This window comes from Lepisosteus oculatus, unplaced genomic scaffold (genome assembly GCF_040954835.1).
Source record: "Lepisosteus oculatus isolate fLepOcu1 unplaced genomic scaffold, fLepOcu1.hap2 HAP2_SCAFFOLD_87, whole genome shotgun sequence".
In the NCBI taxonomy this organism is placed as follows: Eukaryota; Metazoa; Chordata; class Actinopteri; order Semionotiformes; family Lepisosteidae; genus Lepisosteus; species Lepisosteus oculatus.
The window spans coordinates 461705-477334 of record NW_027168425.1 but is presented as its reverse complement, the minus strand read 5'-3'; the positions used below and the strand labels follow the sequence as shown (position 1 = coordinate 477334).

General features: G+C 46.9%; 4 non-coding genes across 4 annotated transcripts; 3 read left to right on the top strand and 1 right to left on the bottom strand.

The window, feature by feature from the left end:
* The first annotated feature begins 3476 nt into the window (after positions 1-3476).
* On the top strand, positions 3477-3593 carry LOC138236090 (U5 spliceosomal RNA). The gene has a single exon (XR_011188490.1). It is a non-coding gene; the product is annotated as a U5 spliceosomal RNA (small nuclear RNA).
* Positions 3594-3823: 230 nt separating this feature from the next.
* On the top strand, positions 3824-3965 carry LOC138236138 (U4 spliceosomal RNA). Its single transcript, XR_011188532.1, has one exon. It is a non-coding gene; the product is annotated as a U4 spliceosomal RNA (small nuclear RNA).
* A 7441-nt stretch (positions 3966-11406) lies between these two features.
* Positions 11407-11478, bottom strand: trnag-ucc (transfer RNA glycine (anticodon UCC)). The gene has a single exon. It is a non-coding gene; the product is annotated as a tRNA-Gly (tRNA).
* A 2245-nt stretch (positions 11479-13723) lies between these two features.
* Positions 13724-13865, top strand: LOC138236145 (U4 spliceosomal RNA). Its single transcript, XR_011188539.1, has one exon. It is a non-coding gene; the product is annotated as a U4 spliceosomal RNA (small nuclear RNA).
* The last annotated feature ends 1765 nt before the right edge of the window (positions 13866-15630 follow it).

Below are 15630 nucleotides of genomic sequence, written 5' to 3'. Positions count from 1 at the left end.
CCGGTTTAGGAGGTCAAAGGCCTTTTCTAGGTCTACACCTAAAATGCACAGAGGGAGGGAGCGATCCTCAGAGTACAGACAGACATCCCTCAACAAGGCCAGGTTGTCGCTCATCAGGCGTCCTGCTATCCCACAAGTCTGTTCTTTCCCTACCAGTGAGGCCACTACATTTTGTAGGCGCAGGAAAAGGGCTTTGGACAGGATCTTAGTGTCCACGCCTAACAGGCTGAGGGGTCTCCAGTTCTTTATGTCATTCTTTGCTCCTTTCTTAAACAAGAGAGAGATAGTGCCTTCTCTTAAGGAGTCAGGCATCAATTCTGTCTTATAGCTTTCCTCGAATAGGAGCTGTAGCGGATCCTGAAGCAGATCCCAAAAGGTGCAATAAAATTCTTTAGGGAGCCCGTCAGCACCCGGAGTTTTCCCCTTCTGTAAGCTCTCCATAGCCTGTCTCAGCTCTTCTACTGTCAAATCCCTCTCAAGTACTTCCCTATCTTCTTCACTCAAAACGTTTTCTAGCTTTGAGGTAAAAAAATGAATTTCTTCATCCTTTAACTCTGTAGAGCTGCACAGTCTTGAGTAGAAGGCCTCGGTGCAGGAGAGGATAGCACTCGGCTCTGTTCTCTCTCGTCCCTCCTCATCAACTACACTTTCCATGACAGACTTGGAGCCTACCACTTTCCTGAAAAAGAAGCGAGTACACTTCTTATTTTCTTCCAAGAACTGCACTCTGCTTCTTAACAGCACTCCTCGACTACTTTCAACGGCTATGCTCCGGATATCCTTTTTTAAAAGGGTGATATCCTCGAGCACATCGAAGCCACTGTGCAGCATCGTGTAGAGACGCTGCAGCTGCCTCTGTTTCCTGGCTAGCACTCCTCTCCGTCTGGCAGCAGCCTTCCTTCCCTCAGCCATGAAAAAGGCCTTTGTCCTCATCTTCACCTCCTCCCACCACTCTCCTACTGACCCGTACAGACACTGCAAGGACAGCCACTGTGATAGTTTCTCCTTGTAGCGGGATACTACCCCCTCGTTCTCTAGCAGCTTTGTGTTGAGTTTCCAGAGGCCTGGGCCAAAGACAGTCCCGCCCTGGAGTTCCACTCTACACCCTAAAGCCTGATGATCTGAGAAGAAGACAGGCTGAAGAGTGACCCCAACAGCTTTCACTCTCTCTGAGACAAAGCAATAGTCAATTCTGGAGCTGCTATTCCTCCCTGACCATGTATATCCTGCTGTTGTGGGATATATACATCTATATGTGTCTGAGAGTTTAAAGTCTTGAACTAAGTTTTGCAGGGCCAGTGAGCTGGAATCCAATTTTATCGGAGAGCTAGACTGCCTGTCTGTGTGCTCTAAGATACAATTAAAATCCCCTCCCACTATCACGTCTGTGTTACTTAACAATAGGGGAGAGAGTGCCTTGAGTAGCTCCACCCTTCCTCCCACGTCAGTAGGACAATACACATTGATTAGCCGCAGGTTAACGGTGCCCCATTCCACATTCACACACAGCAACCTGCCATCTATGACCCTCTGAATACTTTTCAATTTGAAAGCCCATCCTTTGAAAAGAATGGCCACGCCAGAGGCTCTGTTGTTATTGTCCCCTGACCAAACAGAAGGCCCTTTATCCCACCTATCTTCAAAGCTTTTATACCTCTCTTGATAGGCTAAAGCACACTCCTGCAACATCAACACATCTCCCTCTCTCTGCTGGAGGTAATCAAAGACACACTGGCATTTAACTCTGTCATTGATACCTCTGGTGTTAAGAGAAATTATGTTTAGAGCCATATTACATAAGAAAGTGGAACCAGTCTTTACAAAACACATTTCTCTTCGGTCTCACCAGTTACCTTCTTCTTTTTCTTTTTCTTCTTACCAATTTCCTGCCAGCCATCCTCTGAATGAGCCTTCATCAGGGTGGCAGCAGTAAAAGCATTCACGGAGTCCATTTCAAGGAAGGGGGTAGAAGGAGGGGTGGAGGGGTTCCAGCTGTCCCCATCGCCATGCTCTCCTTCCTCCTCGCTCGGGGAGAAAACAGAGTCATTTTTCCTTTTCCTCAAGTCCAGCTCCTGGGAGCACTGAGGGGAAAGGGGTGGAGCCGATGCACCAGTCTCCTCTTCCCCCTCACCAACCAGCTGTTGCAGATCCTCCGTGATGGACTGGATGGAGGAGAGGAGGGCATCTGTAGCACTTGCAGAGTCTGAGAAAAGCAGCTCCGCTGAATCCTGGGTATCGTCGCTGGACCCGCTCCACCTGGGGGCCCCACACTGGCCCTCGTTCTGAGGAGCAGGAGTGGGGGAGGGGTCCTCGCTGTTCTCGGGGGTTTTCAAACCCTCGTGCTTGTCTGGTGCAGTCTGCGGTTGTGGGGGCGTAGTGGATTTCTCTTCCACCGGCCCCGGAGCCACAGCAGGACTGATCCTGGCTGGAGGCTGAGACTCTTTGTCCAACAAGGGTTCTTTGTTTGACTTGTTGTTTGCTTTGGCTTTTCGGGCCGGTTTGGCTGAAACAAGCACTGCCTCATCCTTTCTCATTTTGAGTTTATTGGCGTAGGTGTGAGGGCAGTTCTTAAAAACGTGTCCTTCCGAGCCACATAAATTGCACTTTGGCAGCATTGAACAGTCAAAGGCTAAATGTCCCTGTTTGCCACAGGTCTTGCAGCATTTCACAGTGCAGGACGATGCCAGGTGTCCCACAGCACCACAGCGCCGACACACCTTTGGTTGTCCCACATAAAACACATAGCCATTGCAGGCGCCCAGCTGGATTGTAGAGGGCAGGTGCCTTAAGCCTCCATTGACATTGTCCGGTAGCAAGCGAACCTCGAATTTCCTTGCTCCTGTTTTTATACCGTCAACATCTCTAACCTCAGTTCCATGGTGGACGGTGCAGTACTGCTTAAGCCAGGTGTGAATGTCCTCCGTCTTTGCCAGTTCCGAGAACATAACAACATGCACCGTTTTCCTCTCTCTCTGTGTCAGAGGCTGCAAGTTGATCTTCTCAAGGGCAGGAACTTTCCCTCTTTTTGCCTCAAACACATCCACACATTGTTCAAACGGAGAATAGGTAGCAAAAACAACCTCAAATGCTTTCTGACCTGGGAGAGCGAAGATGAAATCCAAGTGCCGAGGTTCAAAGCCAAGTTCCTTCTGTAACACTTTTCTGCTGAACTGCATACGATCCATGAAGAGGTCATCCAAAAGCTCAAAACGTACAGCATTCTTGCGGGATCCAAAGGTTGCCATCTCAAACTGCAAAACAAACACTGCTTCCACAAAACAAGAAAACAATCCAACTACTCCAACTACAGGCTGATCAAGGTATCTCCCCTGCCAGGTAAGCCGAGAGCCGCAGGCGATGAGCCCGGAGCTGAACGGGCCCCACTGGCTCGTTTGTAAGGCCAGGTGCATTGCCAACCACGACCGGCAGGGCAGAGGCCTTGAAGGCAGCCTGGGCTCCTGCAGCTGTCCAGCCACGCACTCTGGTTTCTCTTCATCTCGTACAAATCTTTTGCCTTTTACTAAAGATTTCCATGGAGAGGAGCATGAATGAGTTCCATACAATTTTTGTGCTTCCCTGCCTTCGGGTGGGGCACAGCTGGGCTGGTCAAAGAGAGAAAACAAAACCACTCACAATCGCTCTTATTACGGCGACTGTGGCCGTCTGCTCTGCGAGTCCTCGGTCTCCGCCTGTCTGATTGGCGCTCTTTTCTTTGGGGGGCGGGAAGTGTCCGGCCACAAATATGAAGCGTTACAGCAACGACATGCCATGAGACGATTGATAACGATTTCCATAAGATCCCCGCGGTTGCCTGGCAACCGTCAGCTTTGCGCAGTGGCAGTATCGTAGCCTGTGAGGTTTAGCTGAGGCGCGATTATTGCTAGTTGAAAACTTTTCCCAATACCCCGCTTCCGCCGGTTTGCAATACAATCGGCGAAAGCAATTTTTGACAGTCTCGTCAGAGACTGAGCAAGGTGTTTAAAGACAGATTTGGTCATGGTGACATCATGGTAGAAAGAAACGAGCTTGTTACGTCTCAACAGAAACGCTCTTTAGCTCTTTCAGCGTTATGCAGAGAACAGCGTCTGTCGAGATCACTTTTGAGTCAGCGCGAAACGCCGTGTGCTGTCAGTTTGATTTCATATTGCTCGTAGCGGCGCCCGGCTTTTGTCTGTCAAATGTTAGGTTGCGCTTCTTCATGCTGCATTGTCGGCATGAGTGGAGCTTTTTAAACGTCTGTATTTACTGCGCCCCATAAGAAATCGTTTGTCCCCATTCAAAAGAGATTGTGCGATGTCCTGCAGCGTTCGCAAAGCAAACATTTGACAGTTTGAAAAGAGGAATTTATTCTGCTTCCTGTGCGTGCAGTAGTTACAAAGTTGAACGTCTTTACACGATCTGCTGCAGTTTTCAGTGGGCGGGCTTTGTCAGATGGCTTGGAAAAACGCACTGTGTTTCGGCTCGGGAAACATCATGAGCAGTGTCCTGCATGTTTTCTGTGTATAGCTGTCTTTTAACGCATACAGAATTCATTCGAAATCATTGATTTCTCCAATTAACAAGGGGCCCTTTTTGAACCTGCTAGAAGCATTCTTTCAATGTAACAGATTTACTCCGGGGAAAGGCAGCATGATATTGAGAGTAGCTCAAGCTTTCAGCACCCGTATCGGACTGCGTGTATGCAGACACTGCTCAGAATCCCCTGTAAGATTCTCCTTCAATTCCGTTTTGCAGTGCTTTAGCTCTTTCAAAAGGCTTCGCTTTGCTAGTCACAATCCAAGGCTCATGACAGCATTTGAAACCAATCGCCACTGCGTTGGCTGGGAATCGAACGCGGGTCAACTGCTTGGAAGGTAGCTATGCTCACCACTATACCACCAACGCACGCCCACAGGCGCCCTGCAGGACACCACCAGAGAATGCTCACAATTTCGGAAGCTGTCTCCGGGACGTGCTGATTCCACACATCCTGAATAAATCATGATATTGTTAGTTGCTGTAGCTAGACGTTCAAATGAGTTTCATGGCCAGATGGACTGTTTCCTCCAGCGGTATAGTATTGCAGTGAGACAGCACGATGCCTGCAAGACTATGTCACGCTAAACGCCACAGATTGTGTTTGTGTTGGACAGTTGGACCCTACAGTTGGACCCTCGTCGACAACCTGAATAGCTTATTCAGAAGCAGTGCTGGACCGGGAACGAACCAGCTTCTTCCCAGGCACAAGAGTGACTTGTGAGGACTCGCGGTCACACTCTGTGCATAGAGACTTTCTATCAGCCAGCCGGACTGCTGGTAGATCCCCTCGGAGCAACGACTGCCCTGCGCGCCGCAGTCAGATTCCTCCGCCCGTCCTACTCCGAGCTGCACCTTGACTGGTTGGCCGGTAGCCAGAGGACGCCGGGACAACACCCATTGGACAACCGCTGGAACAGAGGCTGCAACAGAGCCTGTCAGCTGGTTTGGTGTTCATGCCGGGAAATTCCAAATCCATACACAGTGGATAAGTAAACCCCATGTTCTACATTGCGTCTCGAGAATTTAATTGTACCTCAACACAAGTTGTTATCAATTTAATTCATGAGTAATGTATTTACTTCCGAGTTTAGAGTAACAGTGGGTAATAACACTGATTAGCGATTTGGTAACCGAACGATTTATATTGACATATATTCTCTGTTGTGTATCTCTTTGTGTTTGCATCTCTTCGGGATTATATACCTTGTATATTGATAACCCTCACAGTAAGGTCTGCCACTCGTATCCAGGCAGACTAGTATATGTTTGGTGCACAATTTATATTAATAAATGTATCTAGTGTATTGAACCTCTGTGTGTGCGTTGTTAGTTGTTCTGACGATTGATTTTCTAAAAGCCCCAACAAACAACCTTGTGATTACTGCTACAATTAATAATTGTCTCAGTAAACCCATCAAACCATTACATTTAATGGCGTCCCTGGGTGGGCGAGTTTAGAATGAAATGAGAATCCGCGGCTTCTATACGCGAATACCGGGTGTGCTGATAACTGCGTAAAGAAATCCCCCTGTTTTCTAGCGTTTAGTGTAACGTGTGCTGATTGGAAATCCATCTGCTCGGGTGTCTAGATTCCATACTGTATTTTGGAAAAAGAAAAAAAAAAGTAATACTCTTAAAGTTTCTCTGACGTAATGACAATGGCTGCTAAAATGTCTGAAGTGGAGTCGCTTATAAGTACTATTTCTAGCGACGACAATCCTGGTTACTGGAGTGGTATCGAAAAGTTGAACTTTGATGATATTGAGAAGCTGCAAGTAGATTTAGTAGCTAAGGTAGCGAACCAGCTTAACACAGGAGTGTCTGTGAACGCAGTTCTGGTCCTATCGAGTTTCACCTTAAATCTAGCTAAACAGCTGGAACTGTCTTTGTCCGAGCTGACAAAGTTTCAAAAGCTTCAGGGAACGCTAGAAAGATATAAGGCGGAGCGAGTCGAGTTGTTGGATATAATCAGAGAAAAGAGAGTGAAAAATGAGGAAAGTGAAGACTGACTCAGGGAAGTTTTAGGTAAATTAGATGACTTGTCTGCTAGAGAAACTGCGGCTGAGGTAGCTAGGAGAGACCTGGAAGCGAGCTCGAAAGAAAAAGAAAAAGAAATTGTGAGTTTAAATGAGCTCAGCCAGGAAAGGCAAAAGGAGTCAGATGCTGCCGTACTGGAAGCAAAATAGACTAGATCCCACTTGCATGCCAGCCCACCTAGCAGCCCGGAGCGCTCACCCAGCGCGCCGGGAGGAGGTTTCTCCCGGCCAGGGTCTGTGGTCGGATCGGCATGGGGGAGATCGCTGAGTCCTGCGCGAAACGCAAGGGCGAGTCAATTCAGGCATAGACCCCCTGCTCCTGATCACGGCCGTCTCCCTGCCCGCGGAGAAACCGTAAAAATTAACCTCCACTCCCTGAGGCAGTTAGCCAAAGATGTAGAAAGGTTTGACCCGTCAGTGTCAGGGAATAATGTGGAGACCTACATCGATGAGCTGAGATATACTTTGCAGTTTATGCCCGAAGCGTCCGAACAGGAAAAGGCTATGTAAGTAAGGAAAACTACCAGCCGAGCGGTCCACGAGTGGATGTCTAGACAAGGACCGGAGGTCTGTAATAGCTTTGAGGAGCTGTGTCAGGCAATGATCGGAGAATTTTCGGCTTTTATCGATCCCATAGCTGCCGTGGCTGCTGTGCACCATATTAAGCACGAAAAAGCTGAAGCCCCTCGCGACTATTATCAGAGGCTTAGGCGCACTTATTTTGCAGGGCGGAATGAAGAGGGTTGCGAAGAGAACGTGAATTTCAAAGGTTTATTCATTGCTAATCTGCATCCCTCAGTCAGGAAAATGATTGTGATGCACACTGATGCAAAAGCGATGAAAATGGCTGACATTAGAAGGTTGGCTCAAAAAGCCTGGGGAGCTGAAGTCTCTGCTTCCTCAGAGCGAAAACCTGCTAAAACGGCCGTGTTCGCCACTAAAGCCAGCAGGGTTGACGACTCGCCTCAGCTCGAGGCAGCTGAGGTTCCTGAGCTCGCTAAGCCCCGGCGCAAAATAGGCAGGCAGGACCGCACTAAGCGTCAGAGCCGCCGTGAGCGCTACGGGGAAGGCAAGGGCTCAGGCAGAGTCTATCATAAGACTGGACGAAGGGAGTCGACTGCAGCCCGCCTGGCCAGGCTTGAACAAGCCCTGCCTGAGAGATCAGGACAGGGTAAACCTTCCGCACCGAATGCCAGAAGTGTGAATGAGCTTAGGGGGACCACGCCCCTTCTCACTGGAGGAGGCGGGGATCCGTCCCAAGCCCCTCCCTCAGTCTATCTGATTGGGTGGGAGGGTTCCTGCCTGGAAGAAGGCTGTGACTCTGAGTTGGGCGCTGACCCCGCCCCTGAAGTCAAAGAAAAGGCAGGCTTCCAACAATTCTTAGGGAATCTCAGCCAGAAAGGCAAAGCAAGGCGTATTTATATCAAGGTTTCTCTTGAAAACGTCTTAGATAGAGAAGCACTGATTGACACTGGGGCTGAAATTAGTTTGATGTCAGCCGATCTACTCAGCGAGCTCAAACGAGTAGCGAAAGGAAAAGGCATCAGACTTAAGGTAGAACCGTGTAAAATAGATATTTCCAGCTATACCCAGGATCATGCCAGGATCACACACCGAGTGTGGGTGGCACTTAGGTTCGGGCCAATGAACGTGGTGCATCCTGTTTACATCTCTAGGTTAAAAACAGAGCCACTACTCATTGGCCAAGACCTGCTTGACAGGCTGGAGCCTCTGGTGGACTGCCAGCGTGGAAAATTGTGGGCTCAGGTCAAAAACCCTAAGCCTGTTGCACAGCAAAAAGGGGGATTCAGTGGTTATGCTGTGATCACACAGTGCCCACTGAACACTATAGCTGAGTTGGAGGTTCCTCCTGGTTCCTCTGGACGAGAATAAATGTCTCTTCTTGCTTTCCAAAACTACAGGGAAGTCCTGCCCAGGCCAGCACTCCCACGGTCTCCCAACTACAGGAGCAGTGCTCCGAGCAGCTGCTTGACCCGCCAGGTAAAGCACACCCCCTTTTCATCCCTGAAGAAGAGTGGATCTCCCTGTCCGGTAATGAATGGGAGTCCTTTCTGTGCACCCTGGTACCTCAGGGGGTCCAGGACTACCACCCCATGGTGGTGGGAGGGGGTCCAGGTGGCAGAAGTGCAGGTTGATGATGTAATTCTTAGCCTCAGCTCTGAGAAGTCCATAATCAGTGAAGGTCTGTTCGAGGACCTGTCGCGAAGCTGTCAGGTGACCCTGGTGACGCAGTCACAGGTTCTGTGGTGGGCACCCCCACCTCATAGGTCCATTTGGAGCAAAGGAAGCTGTGTAGCTTCCATCTCCATCGGAAAAAGGAAGTTTGCTCACTACTTCCAGGTAGCACCTCAGCTGACCCATTCGGTCTGCATTGGTGCAGACCTATTGGTTCGACTGGGCGCCCAGCTGGACACAGTAAACAGTGTGCTGTGGAAACGGGTGGACCCAGATGCCCACTCTCTAAGCGGTGACCCCGAGAACATTCGGTCAGGTCAGACGATTCCTCAGGCCTGCCAGGTAGTAAACGAATCGGACCTGATCGTTCCTGCGTCAACAGCAGGGTTTCCGGTACGCCTTGTCCTAAAGAAGGGACAGAGAATGGACGCTGAGATGGTTTTCTTCCAACCATCAGCTCAGTTTATCAGACTGAACCTAGCAGTCTGTTGTACCCCCAGACTGGAACGGAATGGCCGAGCCACCTGCCTGTTGGTGCAGAACATAGCAAAACAAGATGTCAAAATCCCTGCTCGCACTGACATGGGACTGGAATTGACAATAGTTTCTATGATTTCGAACTGGCCATCCCAGTACTGGGGCAGCTCCCTGGTCCCTTGGCTTCATAAAAGCGCCCCTGTAATAAAGAAATTAAATCCAAAATCAAGAGGGCAGTTGCCTACTGAAATACAAGAAGTCATCAATTTTAACCTAGCAACACATTAAAGGCTGCATCTATACAAGTGCGATTCTAGAAATGCTCACCAGATTACGTTTTAAGAAGGAACTGCGCCTCAGGTTCCGCCGAGATCTTAACTCGGATGGCAGGATTCAGAGTCCGGAGTGTGGACTGATGGCGAAGGAGGGTCCACATACTGTGGATCCCTCAGTGATCTTCCGCGTATTCAAACCGCCAGCGTGTGACTCCCCTGTCCCTGTGACCTCATTGCTCTGCTCTTTCCTCTGTGCAGCCGAGCCCGACTCACGGTAAAGTGAAAAAAAAGATGCCCTCAACGTGAGATTTACTCTGGAGCGAGGATAGATGTTACCTTTTTATCATTTAACAGGATGTATGTGATGTGGCGACTACGTTCAATTTTGTATCCTCTTTAAAAGATTAAGGACTGGGGTGAGCGTGATATACCACCCTTTCAGCTAAGAACCCGACTTGCGCACCGTTTAAGCTGCATAGACTCGGTCGTTTAACTCTTCTCCGTTAGCAGGGTTAAGGTTAAAGAAAAAAAAATAGCTGACTCCTTTTTTTTGCCAGCCGCTAGCGCTGATTAGCAAGGCTTGTATTTCATGTTTTGCAAGTTGCATCCATTTTAAGAAAAACAAGTCGCGTTAAAGACAGGAAATGAATACTTGCATTTAATTAAGTCTAGCCATAGGCGGGGATCTCCTGTTTACTAGACAGGCGCTTTAACCAACTAAGCCACGGCGCCCCAGGAGTGTTGTCCTTTTGCAGCCACTTGGACACACCACTCAGACACATCTGCATTCGGTGTGTGCTCCGCCTGCTCGCTGAGCAAGTTGCCACCTTTACATACAATAGCAACATCGACACCAAGAGAAAGGATGACAAATGGCTTTTATCTGGAACTTTTCATGTCCAAGGAGCTCAATGTGCTTTCTGTGTACAACAGGGCCACTGAACTCCACACTGGCCACTGAACCACAGCAGTGGCTTGCTGGCTTGACATCTCCCAAGGAAAATGTTGAAATCACATGTGGAACAGGAAAATGACCCTCGAGTACGTGGGGAAAAAAAGAAAAAGATCATCTGGAGCGCGCCAACCCATGTCCGGACAGCCCAGTTTCGTCGACAAGGTGGCTGAGTGGTTAAGGTGATGGACTGCTAATCCATTGTGCTCTGCAGGCATGGGTTCGAATCCCATTCTCATCGCTCTCCATGTCTGACATGTGTGCCTGTTCGACATCGGCCCTCCTGTTGTTTGCTCCGGTGCTAGAGCCGTACATTTTCTAGCAGTGGCTGAACATGGTATAGTAGGCCAACGTCGGTATCGAGCAGTGACAGTAACAGTACTTACTGCGCCCCATAAGAAATCGTTTGTCCCTGTTCAAAAGAGATTGTGCGATGTCCTGCGGCGTTCGTAAAGCAAACCTTTGACAGTTTGAAAAGAGGAATTTATTCTGCTTCCTGTGCGTGCAGTAGTTACAAAGTTGAACGTCTTTACACGATCTGCTGCAGTTTTCAGTGGGCGGGCTTTGTCAGATGGCTTGAAAAAACGCACTGTGTTTCGGCTCGGGAAACATCATAAGCAGTGTCCTGCATGTTTTCTGTGTAAAGCTGTCTTTTAACGCATACAGAATTCATTCGAAATCATTGATTTCTCCAATTAACAAGGGTCCCTTTTTGAACCTGCGAGAAGCATTCTTTCAATGTAACAGATTTACTCCGGGGAAAGCCAGCATGACATTAAGAGTAGCTCAAGCTTTCAGCACCCGTATCGGACTGCGTGTATGCAGACACCGCTCAGAATCCCCTGTAAGATTCTCCCTCAATTCCGTTTTTCAGTGCTTTAGCTCTTTCAAAAGGCTTCGCTTTGCTAGTCACAGTCCAAGGCTCATGACAGCATTTGAAAACATTCGCCACTGCGTTGGCCGGGAATCGAACCCGGGTCAACTGCTTGGAAGGCAGCTATGCTCACCACTATACCACCAACGCACACCCACAGGAAGCCTGCAGGACACCACCAGAGAATGCTTTTTTAATTTTTTTTTTATTAAACATAGAATTTACAAATACAAATACAACAAGAGGATCAGAGTCATGTACAAGAGAAAAAAAACGCAGCAGAAAAAAGCATTTAACTACCAGAGGTAATTAAGTAATTATGTGATCAAATTGTATATTTTACACGTATCATATTTTCCTTGCTTTAATATTTCTCAATTATTTATAAACTTTAGTTTCAACATGCATGCGTTTCCTGTAAAAAATAAAACTCAGCACACAGTTTTTCTTTTAACAACATTTCGAGTACCTCTGGCATTCATGAAAAAGACATACACAAAAGCAAATAACTAACTCTAAGACTGTCTAAACTATTGAGTTTTTCAAAGAACCAGAACTATAACAGTCCTTAACACTTAACTACACCATTCCAAACTAACACTAAAGAAACACTAGTATATACTGGTATAACAAATATAACCAAACATAATCATTAACTGAGCAGTCACTGGGAGCAAATCTCCTTCCCGTCCACAAAGGCCCTCGCTCCCACAAAGTAGGCTCTCCTCCCCTCTCTTCTGGCAGCTTCAACCTGGGGCCACAGCTGGTTCCTGGTGCTCCTGTCCGCGGCAGACAGGTCCTCTGCAAACCTCAGTTTGTTCCCATTCAAATACTCATTCCCCCTCGCCGCTCGCCACAGCATGTCCCTCGCCGTCCTCTTGGTGAACTGTATTATAATCGATCTGGGGCGCACTTGCCCAGACATGTTCGCTCTCCCGAGCCTGTGAACAAAGTCAATGGCCGATATTACGTCCTCCTGGTCCGGCAGGGTCCTTTTACAGATACCCTTCACTGTTGCAACAAGGTCCTTATCACGTTCCTCTTTAACTCCAAATAATTTTAAATTCCATCATCGACGGTATCTATCTACATCGTTCACTTTCAATTCAAGTTCTTTAATATGCTTTTCTTGTTTGGTATTTACTTGTTTAAGAACTTTTACTTCACTCTTTAAGTCTTCAACCTCTTTAAACACACAGTCCATGGACTTTTTAAGACTTTCGATTTCGACTGTATTAGATCAAATCATTTCCTTCAGCTCACCCATGCTCTGTGCCATCATGTTGAAGATGTTGGTCTGGAGCTCCTCCAGCGTCAGGTCGCCCCTTCCTCTCTTGGCTGCCGGGGTTTTCACAGGTGTGCTGGGCAGGGACTCCGGCTCTTCCTCTGGCAGCTGAGTCTCACTTGGGCTGCGAACGCTCGCGTACGAGCGCATCTCCAGCACTCTTTCCACGTCCCCTCCAGCTGCTTCACTTTTCCCTTTAGTTGCCATCAATTTTCTTGTAGTGCTATACATATACGATTGAGGTTTCTTAGACTTCTCCTTCGAAGACCCAGCACTCTCTTTTGTTTTCCCAGTGTTACTCATATCGAAATTCTTAAACCTAAAAAAAATCGTTTTTTTTTCTTTCAATTATAACTGAAGTTTAAACAAGTAGTGTTAAGTCCTTATTTTTCTGTAGTCAAAAAAAGCAAAAATTAACATTCAGGTCATGAAAAACTCAAAAAAAATCCTCAACCACTAAACTTTACCTCCCACCTGAGCGCCATCTTGAACGCCCCTACCACCAGAGAATGCTCACGATTTCGGAAGCTGTCTCCGGGACGTGCTGATTCCACACATCCTGAATAAATCATGATATTGTTAGTTGCTGTAGCTAGACGTTCAAATGAGTTTCATGGCCAGATGGACTGTTTCCTCCAGCGGTATAGTATTGCAGTGAGACAGCACGATGCCTGCAAGACTATGTCACGCTAAACGCCACAGATTGTGTTTGTCCGTTCATGTCAGTCATCCTGCAGCCACGGGAAGTGGGACACAAACATGCCGCAATGCTTTCAAGACGTTAGGATTTGTTTGTGCAACATCCGAGAAGAGTACTTGTGGCTTGAATGTGAACTGTACGTGCCCGCCCCCTTTCCTCTGTAGTGCATGAGTTCCTCCCGGCATGCCCTTCGTCATTGTTCTGTCATCTTGTATTTAAAGGGTTGTATTTCTGCTGCTGAAAAGAATCAACGGGTTTCTTTGTTCCCAACGGAGCCCTTGTCTGTCATGAAATTCTTCAAAACCTCAAGCTAGAAGAAGACGACAAATATGAAGCGTTACAGCAACGACATGCCATGAGACGATTGATAACGATTTCCATAGGATCCCCGCGGTTGCCTGGCAACCGTCAGCTTTGCGCAGTGGCAGTATCGTAGCCTGTGAGGTTTAGCCGAGGCGGGATTATTGCTAGTTGAAAACTTTTCCCAATACCCCGCTTCCGCCGGTTTGCAATACAATCGGCGAAAGCAATTTTTGACAGTCTCGTTAGAGACTGAGCAAGGTGTTTAAAGACAGATTTGGTCATGGTGACATCATGGTAGAAAGAAGCGAGCTTGTTCCCAGTGGGCATTGATTCGTCGAATATACGTATATTTACGGTGAAATTACGGCTATACGTATATATACGTCGCCTCGAAGTATAATCAACGTCGAATTGCAACCGTAAAATTGACGACATTAACAAACGCATATATAACGTCGAAAACACATCTAACACAGTGCCTGAGGCTTTTTACTGTATGTATCGTGTGTGCCGCAACTAGGAGTATACGGCACTCTGCACAGTGTACGAAGTAAATTATTTTCGCAGCAATTAATTTACACGTGTATAATAAATATAGTAAATATAATAAATTAATTACTGCGAAAATAATTTACTTCGTACACTGTGCAGAGTGCCGTATACTCCTAGTTGCGGCACACACGATACATACAGTAAAAAGCCTCAGGCACTGTGTTAGATGTTTTTTCGACGTTATATATGCGTTTATTCATGTCGTCGATTTTACGGTTGCAATTCGACGTTGATTATACGTCGAGGCGACGTATATATACGTATAGCCGTAATTTCGCCGTAAATATACGTATATTCGACGAATCAATGCCCACAGCTTGGCATACAAGGGTTTTGCTGAGGGGGTCTTGCCACCTGCCTGAAAAAAAACAGTAAAATGTTTCAGTGCCTATAGAGTTTCTATTTTTATTTTCTTGACAAAAGTCCCCCATCAGTGCGCGGTGCCCGAGGAAAAATCTGTAGGGGGGCGTCTGAAATTCTGAGGGGGGAGTGATATTTCGGTTGAAACGGAGCTGTACGGTGCAGCTACCCAAATGAAATCTCGCAGCTATGCCATTGATTAGTGCTTCATGATAGAAGATAACGACTAGCAATCTGGTATTTGCGATGAAGTTCAGTTTCACATTTTTCGTCACTCTCAAGGTTTGTATTGCCTGGAGCGAAAAGTACCATAAGCGTTCATTTTTGCAGCTACATGGACGTTCTGAATCGTTAAGAAAAAAATGTTGTAAAACCAACAGAAAGCACAGACTGCTATAACTAGTCCTAGTTATATAACGATTTTAAGTATAATGATAAACTACTGCAAGGAATCGGTCCACCTGAGCAAACAGGATCGTAATGTTGACACTCAATAATATGTGCAGTTCCTGGACGGATAGCCCTCCTGCCCATCAAACAGACTGAGTGACTGTTCGTGTCATTTAGTGTTGTCTGACCATTGACAAAGTACAACTATTTTTTTAGGGTGCAAATTAAGTTAGGTAAATCTTTTTGCCCAAAACTGAAGGGGCGACATTCCCCCCTCCCCCTGTGATGCCAGGCCTGTCCCCATCCTATTCCATAATGTCATTATATATAATACCATACAACAGTGACCGATCCTTAATATTTGCATGCGTTAAAATTGCACATCAGCTCATAGCAGCGATGTATTATCAATGTTAAATTTCAACCATAATATCGACAACATTAATAAACGCATACGTTGAGAAAATATCGAACCCATCATATTTTCCGGTTATATACCACAATGCATTGCTAGTATTCGTTGGTCACCATTTTGGACACGTTTTTCAAACGTAGAAGTATATCCGAAAATATCTCAGCAATCCTCTTTTGACGAGTAAGTATGAACAATAATAATACTATCTGAATACATACAGATCTTTCTTAATATTATTTTGATTAAAATAGTATGTGAATAAGCAAAAAAAATGGCACATAAAATAGTGTGAATGGG